Genomic DNA, 22,672 nt, shown 5'->3' on the forward strand with positions numbered 1-22,672 from the left:
TCGTGGAAATCACAAGGTCCACTCAGGAATCTGACATAAGGATGTCTCCAAGGGAGCAGCCCAATTCTGATAGAGCTCCATAGAAATCTGAGGAAAACACACCTGAGAATGCAACAACTGTGGAAAGCGAGTACTCACCCAAGGAGGAATCGACACTTACAGGTGACACACCTCAAGAGGAAGACCTACCTCAACAGGAGAACTTACCGGAACATCTATCGGACGAACCTGTGGAAGAAACTGAAACTGAAACACTTACAGCCAATGCTGAAGCTGTACCTGCAATTCAGAATGAAAACGCCACAGAGGGATGTAGTGATTATGTGTCTGTGGAAGTGGATGACACACATGGTGAAAGTGAAACCCACTGTGCAGTGAGGAAATCCTCGAGACAAAGAGAAAGGACAAAAAGGTTGACCTATCCTGAGCTAGGAAACCCCTTAGTAGCTGTCATCCAATCCCTACTGCAAAGATTGAGTACAGATAGCTATTACTGATTCACTTCTAGAGCCAAGACTTACACCCCTACCTGAACCCGAGATAGTATAGTCTATGTACACTATGCATAGGGACTTGCATAGAGTTAAGAGGGGAGGGTGTAACCCAGGTTAAAATAACCTACATATAATTACAGTTGAATCAACTAAATAAATAAATAAATGAACAATTATTCATTTTTCAAATAAATAGTAAGCAGTAGATAAGTAATTCATGTTATCAACAAATTCACATTCATATTGTTGGTTCAGATTGCTATTTCTTAAAATGCAGCGCGGGCAGTGCTGATTAGCCAATCAGCTGCCTTGCTCGAGAGAGAGAGAAAGTTCCAGAACCAGCGAGGTTTCACAACGCCAGGCAAACGCTTGAGAGAAGCCACTAGAACGTGAGCTGAAGATAAAAGATTCTATTTTGAAATAGCAGTGAGCTACAATTGTTTCTCTCTTCATCCAAATTGACTATTTTGTTTGGTTTAATCATCCACCGGACACTGGGTTTTGTATTGTGTTCGAGTATCATCCAGGACTTGGTGAGTCCATTGCTAACTAGCCAAAGTTTTCCGTTTTCAATGTCTGTGTGCATAGGCTAGGTAAAGCTATAAGTAGCTCAGTTTTATGTTGTAGATCATGTTTTGTGTAAAGATTATTGAGGAGCTACGTTTTTCTTTCGTGCAAACCGAGTTGATAAGCTAGCTACTTCCAGTCAGGCTGCAGCAGCCTGGTGTATTAGCACAGAAAACTGACCTGCGTCACAGCTAGCTGCATGCAGCCAGGCTGTAGTAGCATCGTGCACTAGCATAGGAGATTAAACTGCGTCACGTTTCAGCGGTGGGTAGATTGACTATGTCAATCGGTACTTCCGTTGTTTCCTTTTGATTACTTTATTGAGAGACATGTAAACTAATGTCTTTGCATGTGTGATGTGCCTGTTATAACGCAGGCCAGGGTTTTTTTTTTTGGTGGATTGGGAAGCTCGCGCTTGGTGTTTCATACCCCAAATTGGAAACAAGATGGCGAGCCACCCATAGGAGACCTGCTGGGTCCACGTGGTCTGTCTGCGGCTGCAGACAGCTCATTCTCAGGACAGCAGCCTACAGACTCGAGCACCTGGATTGTGGTAGGACTGATATTTCCAGTTTGTTTCTGTAAAACACAGTTTGACTCAGTGGACCAACAACGGCCTTTCCAAGAAGGACGGATTATAGCCTACATTGAATATTGATTTTGATTGTTGATCTGATATTGTATTGTTAATTGCAGTATCGGCTGAGTTTATTACTCATTTATACTGTTCATGGGGTAATGCAATTGTGTGTTACTTTTGGCATTCTGATTTACTGGTTAAGTAACTTAGGTTAATGGAAATTAGAACTGAAACTTAAAGGCCTAATGGAACAAAATAGAACATAAAACAAGTTAACAGAATTTGTCAACTCAAACAAGAGATAACTTCAAACTAGAATTAAAAGGATCCTAAATTAGAACTAAAATATCTATCTAAAATATCTGAAACTCAAAATAGTGGTTTAATAAGGGTTAAATCATAAAACAAGAGGTTTCAATGAATTTATCCATTCTCATTGTGTTATTGTATAATTGTGTATGTTTCTCTGTCTATGTTTACAATTCTTTATATAAAAACAAGCCGGCAGTTCAAACTTTATCCCCTGGTCTGCAATCACTTGATGCCAGTTATAAACTGCTCCTACGAACCTAGAACTGGTCCTAGTCAACTGTCAGCGTCTACAGTGCTACAATGGCGTTTCAATTTTGCCTCCCCCTTTTCAGATTGTCCCTTCCTCTGTAGTTTACAGATGGTCCCTTAACTGCGGACATCCATACAAATCCCCATTAACACCAGAGAAAAAAAACTTTTTTTTTTAACTCAACGTGTCAGCACAAGCGAGACATCAAACATGCTGACAATCGTAAGCTGATTTATAATAATATACCATTATTTTAACCACATGACTTGCAAATTTTTTATCGTAAAGCCCGAATGTGCAATATAACACTATAACACTATTGCTTTGCAGTTCTTTATTTATCTATTTTTCTTCCGCCCATTTTTTGACACTTTGTAGCTCCTTCATACGTTTAGCTACTGAAACCATTGAACTATCAAAATGTTCAACTCATTAAGGACATTAGTGCGCCCCTTTCAGATTTTTCATACCTTTTGAACTTTTTGAAATATTCAACTTTTTTCAGCCATTTTTTGAATGGGAGTCAATGGGGGACTTTTGCAACCTTTCCACCTCTTTTACTCCTTCATACTTTTAGCCACTGAAACCATTCAGGTATCAAAATGTTCATCTCTTTAAGACCATTAAGGCTCTCATTTCGGTTTTTTGAAATCTTTTATACTTTTAGACATTAAGCTTTTCTACTTTTTCAAAACAATGGAAGTCTATGGGGAAAGGTTGAAACCCTCATCACCTTTGAATTGTATCTCCTTCATTTTTTGAGCTAGAAACCCCATTTAAAGCTTAAACAGTTCAATTCTGTCATACACTTTGCCTGTTAGAATGTGCAGTCCTATTGTGACGTCACATATCAATTTGAAACTCAACTGCCAGCCTAATTACTGTCAACTCTCAACACCTGGTAGATTTGATCAGCTTCTGCCACTTCTTAACTGCTCTTCCTCCCTACCTACCTACCTACCTTCCTTCCTACAACCTTCTTACCTTGCTTCCTACTGTCTTTCCTACCTTCCTACAACTTTCCTACCTTCCTTCCTACAACCTTCTTACCTTCCTTCCTTCCTACAACCTTCTTACCTTCCTTCCTTCCTACAACCTTCTTACCTTCCTTCCTTCCTACAACCTTCTTACCTTCCTTCCTTCCTACAACCTTCCTGCCTTCCTACCTTCCTACAATCTTCCTACCTTCCTTCCTACCTACCTTCCTTCCTTCCTACAACCTTCCTATCTTGCTTCCTACCGTCTTTCCTACCTTCCTACAACCTTACTACCTTCCTTCCTACAACCTTCTTACCTTCCTTCCTACCTTCCTTCCCACAACCTTCCTGCCTTCCTACCTTCCTACAATCTTCCTACCTTCCTTCCTTCCTACCTTGCTTCCTACCTTCCTTCCTACAACCTTCCTACAACCTTACCTTCCTTCCTACCTTCCTTTCTACAACCTTCCTACAACCTCCCTGCTATCCTATCTTCCTACGACCTTCTTACCCCCTTCCTACCCTTCCTCTTCATCACTACTCTTCATCTTCATCACTACCCTTCCTCTTCATCGCCACTCTTCATTTTCATCACTGCCCTTCCTCTTCATCACTACCCTTCCTCTTCGTCACTCTTTGTCTTCATCACTACCCCTCCTCTCATTCAACCCCTCCTCTCATTCTACCCCTCCTCCTCTCAATCTACCATTCCTCCTCTCATTCTACCTCTCCTCTCATTCTACCCCTCCTCTCATAACAAATAAAGACCATTTCTTCTGATGTACTGTAGCTCTTTTTTCTTCTTTTAGAAGAATAATGTTCAGGTCAGGTTTTTCAGTTCACTGACCCTAGACCTACTTGGGGACTCTTTTACCAGCGGGGGTCACATATTTCAGACTATTCAAACCTTTTTTCATACATAAACCATTGCTGCAAATGCTTGCAAGTTTTGTTACAGCCTTGTTGTGTGTGTTTGTAATGGGACTGGGAGCACTTTGAAATCTTTGCACCACTTCCACTTTTTCATACTTTAAACTACAGAAACCATTCAACAATCAAACTATTTATGTATTTAGCACATTATGGCAAATTTTTCAGTTTTTTATACCTTTAGAATTTTTAAAATATTCAGCCACTTCACATTTCAGTTTCCAGGTATTTCAGGTAGGCTAGTGACTTTCTGACTTTTCCTATTTATCCATTTTCAGCCATGCTTTCGCGATTTCTTTCAGCAGCTCAGCATTCACACGCTTTTTCTGTGGAAAAGCATTTTTCTAGTTTCACGTTACTTCGTCTTTGTGAACGGAAATGGAAATTAACTTGTTTTTTTCAATTGTCTCAATTTGATCTTGGATCTACAGGCTCCACAGCCAGACTGAACCTCATCCCAGACTGCTGCAATACTTTCACAGGCGATGCTAAATGTGGGTGGATCAGGGTTTACTTGACGCAGACAGAACCCCTTAAGTGACACAAGGTTGATGATTTAAGGAATAGGGTAAAATGACGTGACGTTGCACCCTGTTGTACAGTAGGTGGCGGTATGTAACTTAAAGTTGTTTGCGATCCGCCAGTAAACGGACAGAAGAAGAAGACCTGTGGGCGGATCAGGGTTTACTTGGCAAAGACAGAACCCCTCTCCGGATAACAGTCGTCTCATTCAATACAGCGTTGCGTGATGGGAAATGCAAAGAAATACAAGGAAGCAAATAATTCTGACATTGTCTATAAAGCGAACTTGTAGACAGGACGTATAACTGTGAGGATAACTGGGATCGTGCGTCGGCAGTAATACGGAGTCGCCGTTGACGTGGTGGAACCGTGATACAGATAGATGTGTGTGAGAATAGGGTGGTGTGTGTGAGGACTAGAATTCATACTTACCTGGCAGGGGAGATACCATGATCAAGAAGGTGGTTCACCCAGGGCGAGGCTTGACCATTGCACTCCGGTTGTGCTGACCCCTGCGAATTCCCCAAATGTGGGAATCTCGACTGCATAATTTCTGGTAGTGGGGGACTGCGTTCGCGCTCTCCCCTGATCTTCATGTTAACGACAACTTTAGATTTAGCAAATTTTGAGTGCCTGCTAGAGTTCAAGAGCTATAGAATGACCATCAGACCTTTAGCTTTACTGCTGTGGTCAGATTGTTTGCATGCAACCCATTATCGTGTGTTACAAGGTCATATAGTAGAAGCGTGTCTTTCGGATTTAGGTGCTTTAAGCACGTTCAAAATGCCGCGAGCCAAATTGGAGAAAGCAGACTGTGTACCAATCAGATTAGTATTCTGAGTAAAACAACCGTTGGTTTGTGAATTGGATGTATTGCTAGTGATTACTACCAAAGCAAGCCAAGACCAGTAAAGAACACCGTCGGGCATTGACTTTCTATTAATCCAGGAGAGATGTGTAGGTCATGGCACTTCATGTCTGCCTTCCCCTTTTCTCACATTGTCCCTACCTCTGTAGTTTACAGACGGTCCCTTAGCTGCGCGCAGCCAAACAAATCCACCATTAACCCCAAAGAAAAACAACTTTTGTGTCAAACGCAACGTGTCAGGGTCTACGTGTTGAACTGGTCGCACAAACGTTTCAACTAAAAGATGTTTTAGACGATGGTTGTTAGCACGAAAATAAATGTATTTCTGGCGTTGAAATATAGGACAAGAACATAATTGTCCCATCACTATAGACTATGTGTGTACTGAAATTGGGTGCCTTAAGCACGTGCTCTAATCCCGCAAATAAAAATTGAGGAAGCAGATGACTGTATAAAACAGCGTAGTATTATGAGCTAACAAACGTTTTGTGAATTGGATGTATTACTACAAATTATTACCAAAGCAAGTCAAGAACAGGAAAGAACACCGTCAGGCATTGACTTTCTTTTAATCCAGGAGAGATTTGTGTAGGTCATGGCACTTCAAGTTTGCCTTCCCCTTTTGTCATAGTGTCCCTACCTCTGTAGTTTACAGATGGTCTTTTTTCCCCCATTAACCCCAAAGAAAAACAACTTTTGTGTAAAACGCAACGTGTCAGGGTATACGTGTTGAACTGATCGCACAAACTTGTCAACTAAGAGATGTTTTAGACGATGGCTGTGGGCATGAAACCTCACACGTAGGAGCCACGATGCCAGACAGCACAGCAACCAATGGACAACTGAGGAGGAGTACGCCGCTAGAAAACCATTGTGGGTATCGAAAGAATAATCTTTAAAAAACCTTATTTGTCTTAATTGAGGTAAAGATTGTACCTGTCAAAACTATGCTGTGCTTTGTACATTTGTATGCTATAGATGCTTTCATGTCAAAGATGTCAATATGACGGGTTCCCTGTGATTCCTAGCATATCAAAGGAGGAGTTGAGACAAAAGCAGAGAGCCGATCCCGCCATCTGTGAAGTAATTTGTCAATTAGTAACTGGGAACACCCGTCCTCGATCTCTGAGGAGAGAACTGCCAGAGCGTCCCATCCTTCTGCGAGACCTAAACAAATTCCAGATGCAGAATGGTATTCTCTACAGGAAGAGGCAAGTGAGTGAGGAAACTCACTATCAACTAGTCCTGCCAGAAGAGTTGAGAGACATGGTCATGTGAAGCCTTCACGACGACATGGGTCATTTAGGTATTGAGCGGACACTTGACCTCACACGAGCCAAATTCTTGTGGCCTAGAATAGCCACTGATATAGAGAGAAAGATCAAGAGTTGTAGCCGTTGTGTTCGTAGAAAGGCACTGCCAGCGAAGGCAGCCCCTCTAGTAAACATACAGGTTACTAGACCTCTAGAGTTAATCTGTATAGACTTCTTGTCAATAGAGCCAGACCGAAGTAATACAAAAAATGTCCTTGTGATCACTGACTTCTTTATTAAGTATGCAGTCGCAATTCCCACTCCTAATCAGAAAGCTACAACAGTAGCCAAATGCCTCTGGGAAAACTTTCTAGTACATTGTGGCATTCCTGAAAAACTTCATAGTGACCAAGGGGCAGATTTCGAGTCAAGGACGATCAAAGAGCTGTGATCTTGCAGGTATCCACAAAGTGAGAACGACTCCGTACCATCCAAGGGCAAACCCTGTGGAAAGGTTCAACCGTACGCTCCTTAGTATGCGTGGTACTCTCGAAAACAAAGACAAAAATCACTGGCGAGTTTATTTGAAGCCGTTGTTACACGCATATAACTGTACAAAACACGAGACAACAGGTTTCACGCCGTACGAGCTGATGTTTGGGCGCCAGCCCCGGTTGCCTATTGATCTTGCTTTCAATGTTCCACGAAACACAGCCATCAAAAGATCTCATTCCCAGTATGTTCAAGCCCTAAAAACCCATCTTCAAGAGAGCTACTCCCTAGCTACTGCAAATGCTGCCAAAGCCGGTGAACGGAACAAAAAGAGGTTTGACAGACATATCACTGAATCCACCTTAGAGGTTGGTGACCGCGTATTAGTGAGAAACGTGCGCCTAAGAGGAAAACATAAACTGGCTGACAAATGGGAAGCAGTTGTGCATGTTGTTGTCAGTCGGAAAGGTGAACTTCCAGTTTACACAGTCAGGCCAGAAAACAAAGATGGTCCCCTCAGAACTCTGCACAGAGACTTTGTGTTGCCGTGTGGATTCCTACCAACTTTTGAAGAGGAACCTCCTGCTGTGTCAAACAAACCTCGAAGGCCGAGTACGCGTCAACATCCAGACCCTGATCCTGAGGAGCAAGAGTCAGAGTGTAACTCTGATGAAGAGGATGACTATCCGTTATACCCCTGTCAAATTCCAGTCGTGGAAATCACAGGGTCCTCTCAGGAATCTGACATAAGGATGTCTCCAAGGGAGCAGCCCAATTCTGATAGAGCTCCATAGAAATCTGAGGAAAACACACCTGAGAATGCAACAACTGTGGAAAGCGAGTACTCACCCAAGGAGGAATCGACACTTACAGGTGACACACCTCAAGAGGAAGACCTACCTCAACAGGAGAACTTACCGGAACATCTATCGGACGAACCTGTGGAAGAAACTGAAACTGAAACACTTACAGCCAATGCTGAAGCTGTACCTGCAATTCAGAATGAAAACGCCACAGAGGGATGTAGTGATTATGTGTCTGTGGAAATGTATGACACACATGGTGAAAGTGAAACCCACTGTGCAGTGAGGAAATCCTCAAGACAAAGAGAAAGGACAAAAAGGTTGACCTATCCTGAGCTAGGAAACTCCTTAGTAGCTGTCATCCAATCCCTACTGCAAAGATTGAGTACAGATAGCTATTACTGATTCACTTCTAGAGCCAAGACTTACACCCCTACCTGAACCCGAGATAGTATAGTCTATGTACACTATGCATAGGGACTTGCATAGAGTTAAGAGGGGAGGGTGTAACCCAGGTTAAAATAACCTACATATAATTACAGTTGAATCAAAAAAATAAATAAATAAATGAACAATTATTCATTTTTCAAATAGATAGTAAACAGTAGACAAGTAATTCATGTTATCAACAAATTCACATTCATATTGTTGGTTCAGATTGCTATTTCTTAAAATGCAGCGCGGGCAGTGCTGATTAGCCAATCAGCTGCCTTGCTCGAGAGAGAGAAAGTTCCAGAACCAGCGAGGTTTCACAACGCCAGGCAAACGCTTGAGAGAAGCCACTAGAACGTGAGCTGAAGATAAAAGATTCTACTTTGAAATAGCAGTGAGCTACAATTGTTTCTCTCTTCATCCAAATTGACTATTTTGTTTGGTTTAATCATCCACCGGACCCTGGGTTTTGTGTTGTGTCCGAGTATCATCCAGGACTTGGTGAGTCAGTTGCTAACTAGCCAAAGTTTTCCGTTTTCAATGTCTGTGTGCATAGGCTAGGTAAAGCTATAAGTAGCTCAGTTTTATGTTGTAGATCATGTTTTGTGTAAAGATTATTGAGGAGCTACGTTTGTCTTTCGTGCAAACCGAGTTGATAAGCTAGCTACTTCCAGTCAGGCTGCAGCAGCCTGGTGTATTAGCACAGAAACTGACCTGCGTCACAGCTAGCTGCATGCAGCCAGGCTGTAGTAGCATCGTGCACTAGCATAGGAGATTAAACTGCGTCACGTTTCAGCGGTGGGTAGATTGACTATGTCAATCGGTACTTCCGTTGTTTCCTTTTGATTACTTTATTGAGAGACATGTAAACTAATGTCTTTGCATGTGTGATGTGCCTGTTATAACGCAGGCCAGGGTTTTTTTTTTTTTGGTGGATTGGGAAGCTCGCGCTTGGTGTTTCATACCCCAAGTTGGAAACAAGATGGCGAGCCACCCATAGGAGACCTGCTGGGTCCACGTGGTCTGTCTGCGGCTGCAGACAGCTCATTCTCAGGACAGCAGCCTACAGACTCGAGCACCTGGATTGTGGTAGGACTGATATTTCCAGTTTGTTTCTGTAAAACACAGTTTGACTCAGTGGACCAACAACGGCCTTTCCAAGAAGGACGGATTATAGCCTACATTGAATATTGATTTTGATTGTTGATCTGATATTGTATTGTTAATTGCAGTATCGGCTGAGTTTATTACTCATTTATACTGTTCATGGGGTAATGCAATTGTGTGTTACTTTTGGCATTCTGATTTACTGGTTAAGTAACTTAGGTTAATGGAAATTAGAACTGAAACTTAAAGGCCTAATGGAACAAAATAGAACATAAAACAAGTTAACAGAATTTGTCAACTCAAACAAGAGATAACTTCAAACTAGAATTAAAAGGATCCTAAATTAGAACTAAAATATCTATCTAAAATATCTGAAACTCAAAATAGTGGTTTAATAAGGGTTAAATCATAAAACAAGAGGTTTCAATGAATTTATCCATTCTCATTGTGTTATTGTATAATTGTGTATGTTTCTCTGTCTATGTTTACAATTCTTTATATAAAAACAAGCCGGCAGTTCAAACTTTATCCCCTGGTCTGCGGTCTGCAATCACTTGATGCCAGTTATAAACTGCTCCTACGAACCTAGAACTGGTCCTAGTCAACTGTCAGCGTCTACAGTGCTACAATGGCGTTTCAATTTTGCCTCCCCCTTTTCAGATTGTCCCTTCCTCTGTAGTTTACAGATGGTCCCTTAACTGCGGACATCCATACAAATCCCCATTAACACCAGAGAAAAAAAACTTTTTTTTTTAACTCAACGTGTCAGCACAAGCGAGACATCAAACATGCTGACAATCGTAAGCTGATTTATAATAATATACCATTATTTTAACCACATGACTTGCAAATTTTTTATCGCAAAGCCCGAATGTGCAATATAACACTATAACACTATTGCTTTGCAGTTCTTTATTTATCTATTTTTCTTCCGCCCATTTTTTGACACTTTGTAGCTCCTTCATACGTTTAGCTACTGAAACCATTGAACTATCAAAATGTTCAACTCATTAAGGACATTAGTGCGCCCCTTTCAGATTTTTCATACCTTTTGAACTTTTTGAAATATTCAACTTTTTTCAGCCATTTTTTGAATGGGAGTCAATGGGGGACTTTTGCAACCTTTCCACCTCTTTTACTCCTTCATACTTTTAGCCACTGAAACCATTCAGGTATCAAAATGTTCATCTCTTTAAGACCATTAAGGCTCTCATTTCGGTTTTTTGAAATCTTTTATACTTTTAGACATTAAGCTTTTCTACTTTTTCAAAACAATGGAAGTCTATGGGGAAAGGTTGAAACCCTCATCACCTTTGAATTGTATCTCCTTCATTTTTTGAGCTAGAAACCCCATTTAAAGCTTAAACAGTTCAATTCTGTCATACACTTTGCCTGTTAGAATGTGCAGTCCTATTGTGACGTCACATATCAATTTGAAACTCAACTGCCAGCCTAATTACTGTCAACTCTCAACACCTGGTAGATTTGATCAGCTTCTGCCACTTCTTAACTGCTCTTCCTCCCTACCTACCTACCTTCCTTCCTTCCTACAACCTTCTTACCTTGCTTCCTACTGTCTTTCCTACCTTCCTACAACTTTACTACCTTCCTTCCTACAACCTTCTTACCTTCCTTCCTTCCTACAACCTTCTTACCTTCCTTCCTTCCTACAACCTTCTTACCTTCCTTCCTACCTTTCTTCCCACAACCTTCCTGCCTTCCTACCTTCCTACAATCTTCCTACCTTCCTTCCTACCTACCTTCCTTCCTTCCTACAACCTTCCTATCTTGCTTCCTACCGTCTTTCCTACCTTCCTACAACCTTACTACCTTCCTTCCTACAACCTTCTTACCTTCCTTCCTACCTTCCTTCCCACAACCTTCCTGCCTTCCTACCTTCCTACAATCTTCCTACCTTCCTTCCTTCCTACCTTGCTTCCTACCTTCCTTCCTACAACCTTCCTACAACCTTACCTTCCTTCCTACCTTCCTTTCTACAACCTTCCTACAACCTCCCTGCTATCCTATCTTCCTACGACCTTCTTACCCCCTTCCTACCCTTCCTCTTCATCACTACTCTTCATCTTCATCACTACCCTTCCTCTTCATCGCTACTCTTCATTTTCATCACTGCCCTTCCTCTTCATCACTACCCTTCCTCTTCGTCACTCTTTGTCTTCATCACTACCCCTCCTCTCATTCAACCCCTCCTCTCATTCTACCCCTCCTCCTCTCAATCTACCATTCCTCCTCTCATTCTACCTCTCCTCTCATTCTACCCCTCCTCTCATAACAAATAAAGACCATTTCTTCTGATGTACTGTAGCTCTTTTTTCTTCTTTTAGAAGAATAATGTTCAGGTCAGGTTTTTCAGTTCACTGACCCTAGACCTACTTGGGGACTCTTTTACCAGCGGGGGTCACATATTTCAGACTATTCAAACCTTTTTTCATACATAAACCATTGCTGCAAATGCTTGCAAGTTTTGTTACAGCCTTGTTGTGTGTGTTTGTAATGGGACTGGGAGCACTTTGAAATCTTTGCACCACTTCCACTTTTTCATACTTTAAACTACAGAAACCATTCAACAATCAAACTATTTATGTATTTAGCACATTATGGCAAATTTTTCAGTTTTTTATACCTTTAGAATTTTTAAAATATTCAGCCACTTCACATTTCAGTTTCCAGGTATTTCAGGTAGGCTAGTGACTTTCTGACTTTTCCTATTTATCCATTTTCAGCCATGCTTTCGCGATTTCTTTCAGCAGCTCAGCATTCACACGCTTTTTCTGTGGAAAAGCATTTTTCTAGTTTCACGTTACTTCGTCTTTGTGAACGGAAATGGAAATTAACTTGTTTTTTTCAATTGTCTCAATTTGATCTTGGATCTACAGGCTCCACAGCCAGACTGAACCTCATCCCAGACTGCTGCAATACTTTCACAGGCGATGCTAAATGTGGGTGGATCAGGGTTTACTTGACGCAGACAGAACCCCTTAAGTGACACAAGGTTGATGATTTAAGGAATAGGGTAAAATGACGTGACGTTACACCCTGTTTGTACAGTAGGTGGCGGTATGTAACTTAAAGTTGTTTGCGATCCGCCAGTAAACGGACAGAAGAAGAAGACCTGTGGGCGGATCAGGGTTTACTTGGCACAGACAGAACCCCTCTCCGGATAACAGTCGTCTCATTCAATACAGCGTTGCATGATGGGAAATGCAAAGAAATACAAGGAAGCAAATAATTCTGACATTGTCTATAAAGCGAACTTGTAGACAGGACGTATAACTGTGAGGATAACTGGGATCGTGCGTCGGCAGTAATACGGAGTCGCCGTTGACGTGGTGGCACCGTGATCCAGATAGATGTGTGTGAGAATAGGGTGGTGTGTGTGAGGGCTCGAATTCATACTTACCTGGCAGGGGAGATACCATGATCAAGAAGGTGGTTCACCCAGGGCGAGGCTTGACCATTGCACTCCGGTTGTGCTGACCCCTGCGAATTCCCCAAATGTGGGAATCTCGACTGCATAATTTCTGGTAGTGGGGGACTGCGTTCGCGCTCTCCCCTGATCTTCATGTCAACGACAACTTTAGATTTAGCAAATTTTGAGTGCCTGCTAGAGTTCAAGAGCTATAGAATGACCATCAGACCTTTAGCTTAACTGCTGTAGTCAGATTGTTTGCATGCAACCCATTATCGTGTGTTACAAGGTCATATAGTAGAAGCGTGTCTTTCGGATTTAGGTGCTTTAAGCACGTTCAAAATGCCGCGAGCTAAATTGGAGAAAGCAGACTGTGTACCAATCAGATTAGTATACTGAGTAAAACAGCCGTTGGTTTGTGAATTGGATGTATTACTAGTGATTACTACCAAAGCAAGCCAAGACCAGTAAAGAACACCGTCGGGCGTTGACTTTCTATTAATCCAGGAGAGATGTGTAGGTCATGGCACTTCATGTCTGCCTTCCCCTTTTCTCACATTGTCCCTACCTCTGTAGTTTACAGACGGTCCCTTAGCTGCGCGCAGCCAAACAAATCCACCATTAACCCCAAAGAAAAACAACTTTTGTGTAAAACGCAACGTGTCAGGGTCTACGTGTTGAACTGGTCGCACAAACGTTTCAACTAAAAGATGTTTTAGACGATGGTTGTTAGCACGAAAATATTTTGTAAATTAAGCATACGCGTGTCCACCACGTGCTGGTATTTCTCACCACCAATTGGCTGGTCTTACTTTGCTGTGGTGATTGTGATTATCAGTTTGTAACGTAAAGCCAGGCAGTAGTGAAACAACCATGATACCGAATCCAGGGTGAGATTAGTCATTAAACGTTTATTAGAACATAATTTTCCGGTCAATACACTTCACAATAGACCATGTGTGTACTGCATTTGGTTGCATGTGCCTCTAATGCCTCGAATGAATATTGAGAAAGCAGATGACTGTATAAAATAAGGGAGTATTCTGAGCTAAACAAACGTTCTGTGAATTGGATGTATTACTACAAATTGCTAACAAAGCAAGCCAAGAACAGGAAAGAACACATTCGGGCATTGACTTTCTATTAATCCGGGAGAGATTTGTGTAGGTCATGGTATTTCAAGTTTGCCTTCCCCTTTTCTCACACTGTCCCTACCTCTGTAGTTTACAGACGGTCCCTTAGCTGCGCGCAGCCAAACAAATCCACCATTAACGCCAAAGAAAAACAACTTTTGTGTCAAACGCAACGTGTCAGGGTCTACGTCCTGAACTGGTCGCACAAACGTTTCAACTAAGATGTTTTAGACGACGGTTGTTAGCATGAAACATCACACGTAGGAACCACGATGCCAGACAGCACAGCAACCAATGGACAACTGAGGAGGAGTACTAGTACCACTAGCAAAGCATTGTGGGTATCGAAAGAGTAATCTTTAAAAAACCTTATTTGTCTTCATTGAGGTAAAAATTGTTCTGATACCTGTCAAAACTATGCTGTGCTTTGTACATTTGTATGCTATTGATGCTTTCATGTCAAAGATGGGTTATAAACATTTGTGTCAATAATTAATCGAACCCTATTTTGTAAATTAAGGGTACGCGTGTCCACCACGTGCTGGTATTTCTCACCACCAATTGACTGATCTTACTTTGCTGTGGTGATTGTGATTATCAGTTTGTAACGTAAAGCCAGGCAGTGGTGAAACAACCATGATACCGAATCCAGGGCCCCGGGCTCTAGTACAGGGTTGATGCTCTGATCGTGTTAAGACTATACTTTCAGGGATCATTTCTATAGTTCCTAACTTGAGAAATGTGTTTCTAAAGTGTGAGTCCCGCCAGCCACGATGACGAGTTGCGGTGCTCCTTTCTGAGCGCGAAGCGAGTACAGGGAAGTGATTATATCACGTGCTCTGTGCTATTGATGACCGTTCAGTGCTCCTTTATTGGATCATCGAGGGAAGGAGTGCGTTCAGAGTGGTAGCCCTTATCACATGTGAAATAATATATACTAGTAAAATACTGTGTATTGCGTCTGGTTCGATATTTCATCTAAGCTAATGTTAAATATTATTTCGCTGTGATGCCTATTAACTTACATGTTGCTGTAATCGGATATGCCATATTATCTGACCTAATAGGGTGAGTAAACACCGTGCATCTCATTAAACTCTACACACTCAGATTTTCGATACTCACCTGAAATGTAGGGGGTTTGTAAAGGGAAACAACAAATCCCTTTCGTAACTGGTTCTTATCTTAATTATAACATTTCTGGTGTATTCTTTGAACAAAAATTTCCTCTTCAAGGGTGAAGAGAAACAAATTGAGGTGAGATTAGTCAAACATTTATTATTGCATTTTTTTTATCTAAAAAACTACATCCATCTATGACTAAAGTAGGCATTGGTGGAATAACCACAGAATAAGTGAATGCCTTTGATTCAAATAATCATTGCTTGTGGAATTGCCTTGATTACTGCGTTGTATTGTTTATTAGTACAAACCAGATTGTATTTTCCTTTTTTTTACTTTCAGATATATGTAACAAAACAGAATATGTATTCAGTAACTTTCAGAACAGAATGTTTATGCAGTAACTTTTAACAATGCAAACGGGAGCGAGATCTCTTATTAAAATACAATAAATTACACTTGTGAAACAGATGTAATTAGAGAAAAAAGTGCCGTTACCCTTTATAGTTTAGGTAGATAAAGGTCTCAGTCACATTTGAGTAAAATAATCCTATTTCTATAAATGTCATAGGATCTTTTTTTTAAAGATATTTTATTTTCACGGACCCCTTGCAATTACACCACGGACCACTAGGGGTCCGCGGACCCCCGGTTGAGAAACACTGCCTTAAGTGACACAAGGTTGATGATTTAAGGAATAGGGTAAAATGACGTGATGTTACACCCTGTTGTACAGTAGGTGGCGGTATGTAACTTAAAGTCGTATGCGATCCGCCAGTAAACGGAGAGAAGAAGAAGACCTGTGGGCGGATCAGGGTTTACTTGGCACAGACAGAACCCCTCTCCGGGTAACAGTCGTCTCATTCAATACAGCGTTGCGTGATGGGAAATGCAAAGAAATACAAAGAAGCAAATAATTCTGACATTGTCTATAAAGCGAACTTGTAGACAGGACGTATAACTGTGAGGATAACTGGGATCGTGCGTCGGCAGTAATACGGAGTCGCCGTTGACGTGGTGGCACCGTGATCCAGATAGATGTGTGTGAGAATAGGGTGGTGTGTGTGAGGGCTAGAATTCATACTTACCTGGCAGGGGAGATACCATGATCAAGAAGGTGGTTCACCCAGGGCGAGGCTTGACCATTGCACTCCGGTTGTGCTGACCCCTGCGAATTCCCCAAATGTGGGAATCTCGACTGCATAATTTCTGGTAGTGGGGGACTGCGTTCGCGCTCTCCCCTGATCACATGTTCAAGATAAATCTTAGTATTATGTGTTATAGAATTTAAGTTTAAATCCCATTAGGTTATTATGTGGTCATTACGTTTGTCATTCCCCATCTTGTTTGAGACTTTCTGTTATGATGACAACAATCTTTGACAACTGACATGTAAAGTTCTTTTTAGTGTCCTTGGTTTGGTTATGAAATAATTAGCATAGCGAGATTTTCACAAGCTTCAGTTGAGGCTGATTTGCTGAATACTATTAAACGATACTGTTAAAATGCTCAGCCGTAATGGTTTGGGCAAAGACTTAATGATACCCTTGCATATAAATTCTTATTGGCCTCAATAAGTCGAGATAGCCACACCACTACTATCTCCGCCAAAAATTTAGAGCATCTATGCTGCAAAAAAGAAAAAAGTTTATTCAATGAATTACTGCTCCGGTGGCTGGTTTTATATTAATCCTTATTATATGAACTTACGTACTTGCGTTATCTGACCGGCAAACGGTAACGGCAAATTTTGTAAGCAGAATATTTGTTGCCTTTGGTGTAGTAAACTACAGTGTCATTAACTACAACAAGATTTATACTTGTTTTCAAGTCTTTAATTGAGCTGGCACCATCTTATTTATCTGAGCTAATACATCATCATTCATCAGTCAGAGCACTCAGGTCAACAAACCAGTTGCTCTTACATGTTCCCAGATCCAGGCTTAAGAATAGAGGCGACAGAGCCTCTAAAAAGCGAGCTTGTAAACAGGACGTATAACTGTGAGGATAACTGGGATCGTGCGTCGGCAGTAATACGGAGTCGCCGTTGACGTGGTGGCACCGTGATCCAGATAGATGTGTGTGAGAATAGGGTGGTGTGTGTGAGGGCTAGAATTCATACTTACCTGGCAGGGGAGATACCATGATCAAGAAGGTGGTTCACCCAGGGCGAGGCTTGACCATTGCACTCCGGTTGTGCTGACCCCTGCGAATTCCCCAAATGTGGGAATCTCGACTGCATAATTTCTGGTAGTGGGGGACTGCGTTCGCGCTCTCCCCTGATATCATGTTCAAGATGAAATGTATTTTCCGACAGTTATATTACATGCATATCCGGTGTTGGAATACAAGGCTAATATAATTATCTAACTGCTATACAACGTCATAGACCGCGTGTGTATTGGAAATTGTTGTTTTAAGCACGTGCTTTAATGCAGCGAATCAATATTGATAAAGTAGATGACTATCAAATAAGGGAATATTCTGAGCTAAACAAACGTTTTGTGAATTGGATGACTTACTACAAATTACTAACGAAGCAAGCCAAGAACAGGAAAGAACGCCGTCTATTAATCCAGGAGAGATGTGTAGGTCATGGCGCTTCAAGTTTGCCTTCCCCTTTTCTCACACTGTCCCTACCTCTGTAGTTTACAGACGGTCCCTTAGCTGCGCGCAGCCAAACAAATCCACCATTAACCCCAAAGAAAAACAACTTTTGTGTCAAACGCAACGTGTCAGGGTCTACGTGTTGAACTGGTCGCACAAACGTTTCAACTAAGAGATGTTTTAGACGATGGTTGTTACATGAAACCTCACACGTGGGAGCCACGATGCCAGACAGCACAGCAACCAATGGACAACTGAGGAGGAGTACTAGTACCACTAGCAAAGCATTGTGGCTATTGAAAGAGTCTACTACTTCTACTTTCGGCTGCTCCCGTTAGGGGTCGCCACAGCGGATCATCCGTTTCCATTTCTTTGGCTATTGAAAGAGTAATCTTTAAAAAACCTTATTTGTCTTCATTGAGGTAAAGGTTGTACTGATACCTGTCAAAACTATGCTGTGCTTTGTACATTTGTATGCTATTGATGCTTTCATGTCAAAGATGGGTTATAAACATTTGTGTCAATAATTAATCGAATCCTAGTTTGTAAATTAAGCATACGCGTGTCCACCACGTGCTGGTATTTCTCTCCACCAATTGGCTGATCGTACTTTGCTGTGGTGATTGTGATTATCAGTTTGTAACGTAAAGCCAGGCAGTGGTGAAACAACCATGATACCGAATCCAGGGTCCCGGGCTCTAGTACAGGGTTGATGCGCTGGTTGTGTTAAGACAATACTTTCAGGGATCATTTCTATAGTTCCTAACTTGAGAAATGTGTTTCTAAAGTGTGAGTCCCGCCAGCCACGATGACGAGTTGCGGTGCTCCTTTCTGAGCGCGAAGCGAGTACAGAGAAGTGATTATATCACGTGTTCTGTGCTATTGATGACCGTTCAGTGCTCCTATACTGGGGCATCGAGGGAAGGTGTGCGTTCAGAGTGGTAGCTCTTATCTCATGTATAATGATAAATATTAGCGAATTGTTGTGTGATGTATTTAATTCGATATTTCGTCTAACTGTATGCTGTGGAATGTATTACATTAATTCGCAGTGTTGCACATTAATAGTCTACATGTTGCTGCTATCAGATTTGCCATATAATCTCCTTTAATAGTGTGAGTAAACACCCTTGCATCTCATTAAACTAAATACCCAAATTTTCGATACTGTCTTGAGGTGTTTGGGGTTTGTAAAGAGAAACAAGGAATCCCTTTCGACCGTGGACACAGCCCCAAAAGTCAGGTCCAGTTTATTTGCATTGCCTAAAGGGGGGGGGGATATCTTTTTCTTTACTGTTTTAATGCTACTGTTCACACAAACAGTAAGAAAAATCGGCACCATTGTCTTGCAGCTCAATGAGACGTTTAAAAAGTGGCTGAAAACAAACTTGCGGTCGTACACGTGTGAGCAGTGCATGTTTATGACGTCAGAATAAACAAAGCGGAGGGGCGGGAACACGGAGACTTGGGACCTCAGTAATACAGTTATTGAATTATCGTGTGAAATATATTTAAATACGTCGTTTGTCGGCGTTGCTTTAGCTCTTCAGTTTAGTTGGGGACCCATTAGTGGATTGAAGAATTCAGTGCACCACAAGAGGGCAGCATAATACCAACCGCAGCACGGGTTGCTGTGGAGGCAAAAGTAAAGGATACTTTGAGCAGATAAGGGAAATCAATTCATTTCCCTCACTGATTAGATTTCATCCACTTGCAGTCAAAGTTGCCATGCTTAGTAGTGTCTGTTTAGGTTCAACTTCCTGACATCTATGGCTATTGTGGAAACTGCAGTGGTGTTCAACCGCTCCAAATTGCACAAAAAGAAGAGACCAAAATGAGGAAAAAGTAATCTGTAATCAGTTGATAGGGATGGGGCGAGGGGAGGTAAAACAGGGTGGAAAATGTTTGCTGTGTTTTATATAATTGTTATTCACTGTATAATGTTCCGATTTTCAAACTGAAAACCAAAAGAAAAAAAGAAAATGAGGAAAAAGTGAAGAATGCCAAAAACACAAACAAACAAACATGGTTGAACTTGGGGTGAGATTAGTCCCTTAATCATTTATTATTGCATTTTTTTATCTAAAAAACTACATCCAACTATGACTAAAGTATGCATTGGTGGAATAACCACAGAATAAGTCAATGCCTTTGATTCAAATAATCATTGCTTGTGGAATTGCCTTGATTACTGCGTTGTATTGTTTATTAGTACAAACCAGATTGTATTTTCCAATGAAAGGATCAGGAACCCCTCTCCGGATAACAGTCGTCTCATTCAATACAGCGTTGTGTGATGGGAAATGCAAAGAAATACAAGGAAGCAAATAATTCTGACATTGTCTGTGAAGCGAACTTGTAAACAGGACGTATAACTGTGAGGATAACTGGGATGGTGCGTCGGCAGTAATACGGAGTCACCGTTGACGTGTTGGCACCGTGATCCAGATAGATGTGTGTGAGAATAGGGTGGTGTGTGTGAGCGCTGGTATTCATACTTACCTGGCAGGGGAGATACCATGATCAAGAAGGTGGTTCACCCAGGGCGAGGCTTGACCATTGCACTCCGGTTGTGCTGACCCCTGCGAATTCCCCAAATGTGGGAATCTCGACCGCATAATTTCTGGTAGTGGGGGATTGCGTTCGCGCTCTCCCCTGATAGTCATGTTTAAGATAGTATTTATGTTCTTGTATAATCGGATTGTGTATGTGCGTCTTTTGTCGGCGTTGCTTTAGCTGTTCAGTTTAGTTGGGGACCCATTAGTGGATTGAAGAATTCAGTGCGCCACAAGAGGGCAGCATAACACCAACCGCAGCATGGGTTGCTATGGGGGCAAAAGTAAGGGAATCTTTTAGCAGATAAAGAAAGTCAATTCATTTCCCTCACTAATTAGATTTCATCCACTTGCAGTCAAAGTTGCCATGCTTAGTAGTGTCTGTTTAGGTTCAACTTCCTTAAATCTTGGCTATTGTGGAAACTGCAGTGGTGTTCAACCGCTCCAAATTGCACAAAAAGAAGAGACCAAAAAGAGGAAAAGGTAATACAGGGTGGAAAATGTTTGCCGTGTTTTTATATAATTGTTATTCACTATATAATGTTCTGATTGTCAAACTGAAAACCAAAAAAAAGGAAATGAGGAAAAAGTGAAGAATGCCAAAAACACAAACAAACAAACATGGTTGAACTTGGGGTCTTAGCCGGTGATGTTGGGGCATCAGTTGGGAAAAATCTTTTGCAAGTTTATCCTACAAGACCTGCTCACCAGCTGAAACAGAGTTGCTGCTTCCTCTTCTTCCTCATTTGGCGTCAGTGCTGACAATGCAGAATGCACCACTAATTTCTGTTGTAACGGTGTCATTAACTACAACAAGATTTATACTTGTTTTTAAGTGTTTAATTGAGCCGGCACCATCTTATTTATCTGAGCTAATACATCATCATTCACCAGTCAGAGCACTCAGGTCAACAAACCAGATGCTCTTACATGTTCCCAGATCCAGGCTTAAGAATAGGGGCGACAGAGCCTTTGCAGTGGCTGCCCCTGATCTCTGCAACAACTTACCAGTACACATAAGATCTGCTCAGTCAGACCCTAGAGACCCTAGAGACACATAAGATCTGCTCAGTCAGACCCTAGAGACTCAGTCAGACCCTAGAGACTTTTAAATATTGGTTAAAGACCTACCTTTTCTTGCTGGCATTCAATTCAAGTTGAGCTTGACACCATGATTTTATTGTGCAAATATACTTTTACTCTTATGTTTTATTGTTTACATTTTATATTCTTTATTTTACTATGTCTTCTTTACATATATGTTTATATTCATATGTGTCACTAATTGTATATTTGAGAGACTGTGTTGTAAATACATGAATTTTGTAATTGGACCTAGTCATGGAAAAGTTAAGAATTGAAGACAGGTTACACATGATCTGATTTTAACATCTGTCTGTATTGAAACACTTGAGTCATTTAACTAACTGAAGTGAAGTGAAACACAGTTATCACAGCCCTTTTGTCCCACACACTGCAGCACTAACCAATACATACAGAAATGGAGAAAACAAGTGACTGTGTACAAGAGAAAGGAGTATTCTGAGCAATACAGACGTTGTTTTGTGTCTGTATCTGGTGTACCTTTTCTCTTTTTCTCATCATATAATGAGTTGGATATATTACTAGCGATTACTAACAAAGCAAGCCAAGAAACGGAAAGACCACCGCCAGGCAAAGGAGAGTTTTGTGTAAGTAATGGCTTTTCAATGTTGCCTCCCCCTTTTCATATTGTCCCTTCTTCTGTAGTTTATAGAGGGTCCCTTAGCTGTGGGCATCCAAACAAACCCCCATTAACACCAGAGAAAAACAACTTAAAAGAAAAACAACCTCAACGTGTCAGCACAAGTGAGACATCAAACATGCTGGCAATCTTAAACTAGTTTAGAATAATATATCATTATTTTAACCGCGTGACCTGCCAAATATTTATTTTATCGCAAAGCTGCTTTTTAATTTCACGTTACTTCGTCTTTGTGAACTGAAATGGAAATTAACTTGTTTTTTTCAATTGTCTCAATTTGGTCTTGGATCTACAGGCTCCACAGACAGACTGAACCTCATCCCAGACTGCTGCAATACTTTCACAGGCGATGCTAAATGTGGGTGGATCAGGGTTTACTTGACGCAGACAGAACCCCTTAAGTCAGTGGTTCTCAACCTTTTTGGGGTCCTGGACCCCCTGCGTATTTTTGATCTACCCTGAGGACCCCTCCACCTGATCTTGGGGGAGGGGGG

At 41.4% G+C, this 22,672-nt stretch overlaps 7 non-coding genes across 7 annotated transcripts; all 7 read left to right on the forward strand.

Annotated features, from left to right (window-relative positions):
* Window positions 1-5,056: 5,056 nt before the first annotated feature.
* LOC130131036 (U1 spliceosomal RNA) lies at window positions 5,057-5,220 on the forward strand. The gene has a single exon (XR_008812207.1). It is a non-coding gene; the product is annotated as a U1 spliceosomal RNA (small nuclear RNA).
* Window positions 5,221-13,000: 7,780 nt separating this feature from the next.
* LOC130131037 (U1 spliceosomal RNA) lies at window positions 13,001-13,164 on the forward strand. The gene has a single exon (XR_008812208.1). It is a non-coding gene; the product is annotated as a U1 spliceosomal RNA (small nuclear RNA).
* Window positions 13,165-14,843: 1,679 nt separating this feature from the next.
* LOC130131184 (small nucleolar RNA U3) lies at window positions 14,844-15,058 on the forward strand. Its single transcript, XR_008812344.1, has one exon. It is a non-coding gene; the product is annotated as a small nucleolar RNA U3 (small nucleolar RNA).
* A 1,294-nt stretch (window positions 15,059-16,352) lies between these two features.
* On the forward strand, window positions 16,353-16,516 carry LOC130131038 (U1 spliceosomal RNA). Its single transcript, XR_008812209.1, has one exon. It is a non-coding gene; the product is annotated as a U1 spliceosomal RNA (small nuclear RNA).
* An 874-nt stretch (window positions 16,517-17,390) lies between these two features.
* On the forward strand, window positions 17,391-17,554 carry LOC130131039 (U1 spliceosomal RNA). Its single transcript, XR_008812210.1, has one exon. It is a non-coding gene; the product is annotated as a U1 spliceosomal RNA (small nuclear RNA).
* A 1,053-nt stretch (window positions 17,555-18,607) lies between these two features.
* LOC130131185 (small nucleolar RNA U3) lies at window positions 18,608-18,822 on the forward strand. Its single transcript, XR_008812345.1, has one exon. It is a non-coding gene; the product is annotated as a small nucleolar RNA U3 (small nucleolar RNA).
* A 1,551-nt stretch (window positions 18,823-20,373) lies between these two features.
* LOC130131043 (U1 spliceosomal RNA) lies at window positions 20,374-20,537 on the forward strand. The gene has a single exon (XR_008812214.1). It is a non-coding gene; the product is annotated as a U1 spliceosomal RNA (small nuclear RNA).
* The last annotated feature ends 2,135 nt before the right edge of the window (window positions 20,538-22,672 follow it).

The sequence above is a fragment of the Lampris incognitus genome, chromosome 20 (genome assembly GCF_029633865.1).
Source record: "Lampris incognitus isolate fLamInc1 chromosome 20, fLamInc1.hap2, whole genome shotgun sequence".
Taxonomy (NCBI): domain Eukaryota; kingdom Metazoa; phylum Chordata; class Actinopteri; order Lampriformes; family Lampridae; genus Lampris; species Lampris incognitus.